This window comes from Arachis ipaensis, chromosome B05 (assembly GCF_000816755.2).
Source record: "Arachis ipaensis cultivar K30076 chromosome B05, Araip1.1, whole genome shotgun sequence".
In the NCBI taxonomy this organism is placed as follows: domain Eukaryota; kingdom Viridiplantae; phylum Streptophyta; class Magnoliopsida; order Fabales; family Fabaceae; genus Arachis; species Arachis ipaensis.
Genome location: NC_029789.2, coordinates 4,480,811 through 4,483,317, shown reverse-complemented (window position 1 = coordinate 4,483,317; position 2,507 = coordinate 4,480,811).

Below are 2,507 nucleotides of genomic sequence, written 5' to 3'. Positions count from 1 at the left end.
TTAATTTTAAGTAAATTTATTTTTTGAAAATATCATATGGAGGACATAAATGAAAGATAGAGAAAGACTTAGAAAGATCATTTATGAGATGGTCAAACGAGATCTATATATAAACGATTTTTTTGTAGATATGATACATAATAGAACTCAATAGATTATTTAATGTAGTCAACTACACTTATTAGTGGGATAAAATTTTATTATTGTTGTACTATTTCTTGAAAATATCAAAATTAATACTCTAAAAATATTTTATTGAAATTGGATTAGAATAAACTATTACTTGTATAATTCAGTGCCAGTAGTTTAACGTAATAAATGTTAAAAGTGATTTTTGCTAACATAGTTTAATTTTAAGACATGGAAACATGGAATAAAACAAGCAGCTTCAGCATTTCAAGTTTTTCTAGTGTTTTTGGTGCATGCATTGGTATCTTATCTTATAGCTTTGGTGTCTGAATTTGGTTGCTGTTGGAGTTTGGGTTGATTTTTGTGTTTGATGTCGTAAACAAATCCCAGTTTTATATATATATATATTGAAAGGTATGACATAATAATTTTGTGCTTCTTTATTTAATTTCTCCATTGGGTAGGTGCTAAGCTGCATATAAATGGTTGAAGACGTGCATTCAAATAGAATTTGATTTGATTGCAACGTTGATCTGCTTAATTAATTTACTTGTATAGTGAGTAAGATCCCACTTTGGCATTCGTTATTAACAAAATAAATACATCACAAACCAAACCAATGATATTAAGCCATGCATCCCATCTAGCAGGTGGTCCTCATGAATTATGCTGCTATTAAATAATGGCCCATCACTCATTCAATGTACACCACCTAAATCATACATGCATATACAGTACGTCACTCAGTTTTTTTGTTTGTATTTAAAAAACCCCTGACAGTCACAAAAATTGAGAGAATACGTTATAACTCTGGTCGGACTACTTTTAATAATTAATAATAATGATAAGACTAATAAGTCGGTGTTTTGGCAGGAAAGTTTAATTTACTATGGAGATAAACATAGAAAAATGTCATTGATGAATTTTAAAAATAAAATGAGTGAACAACAACTAACATGTTTATCCATATAAATTTTCACTTTATTTTAAAAAAGAGAGTAAATAATTTATTCTAAAATGAGTTTGTAAGAACAACTGGGTTGTCATAATCTCTTGATCCATTAAGCAATAAGGATTTAGTGTCTCTTTTTTTTTTCTCATGCCTAACTTGAACTTAGAGTCCTGCCTAAAAGTAAAAGTGTATGGGTTGCTATGATGTCACAAGAATAAGTGAAAATTGGGAAGATAGGACCACTGATGGTGACAATCTCCTTGGGTTCTCGAATCTCTTTCTCTTGCACAGCTCCACTAACGGTTCTCTCTCTTCTACTTGTATCACCAGTGAGGTTGGCCCACCATTTTTTTTTAAGAAATAAAATTTCCATTAAGGTGTTGAGTTTTTAATTACTATTGTTTTTAATTTTAAACAAGAAATAACAATCAAACTAGAACATATTTTCAGATTTATCACAAAAAATTGAAATGAGGGGTTGGTAAAGGTGACTTTGAAAAGGGAGATGGAGGGTTAGGGTGAATAGTGGTGACTTGTGAAAATGATTAAGAAAAAATTGAAACTTTAACATTTATGCTTTTGTTTTTTGGTTGCAACTTTTTTTTTGTCAGGACAACTTTTCCGTTTTGTGGGCTATGTCCAAAAAGCCTACCCAATCCCGAACCGAACCCGTCCGTCCCAAACCCATTTTCATATATGAATTAAAATCCCAATCCCGAACCCTTCCTTTTTTTTGCCAGGTTAGGCAGGCTAATTGCACCCTTAGACACGGTAATGTGTTTCTTGGACAAAATATTTTTTGGTCTTATTTCTTGGGTCCTCCAAGGCACGTAGTTTAAATCACTGTAACCCAATTTCTAAAGATTTGGGCCTTTTTCCGGGCTGGACATGTCCAAAAAAACATTTGGGCCTTCAGTGGAATAAAACAGAAATAGTGTTAGACAAATTTATTATGAAAAAATTTTATATAATTAAAATTAAAATCTTAAAATATTTATCAAAATTACTTGTATTTAAATAATATATAAAACACTGACCATCTATGCTAGCATGATATGTGTCACTAATTGACCCATGCATTATCATACCATTACATGTGGCCAAACTATAAAGTAACACATGTCTTTAATGATTTATGTCATCAAGTCACATTACACACGCCGCCGTTAATAGAAAATTGATCAGAGACTAACATAATGCATTTTTGCTTATAATCTTAGTTATATAATTAGTGCAATTGGAATCTCAAAGATAATTTTAGTGCAGGACGCCAATTTTAGATACCACTTTGTGACTCTTCTCTCTGTTCCTCTCCTTCTCCAAATATTCTTTTTTTTTTAATATTTTTATTTATATCTTAATTTCATATATATTATAATTATAATGAATATTTCTTAAGTTTATAAGTTTATAATAATAAGAAGAA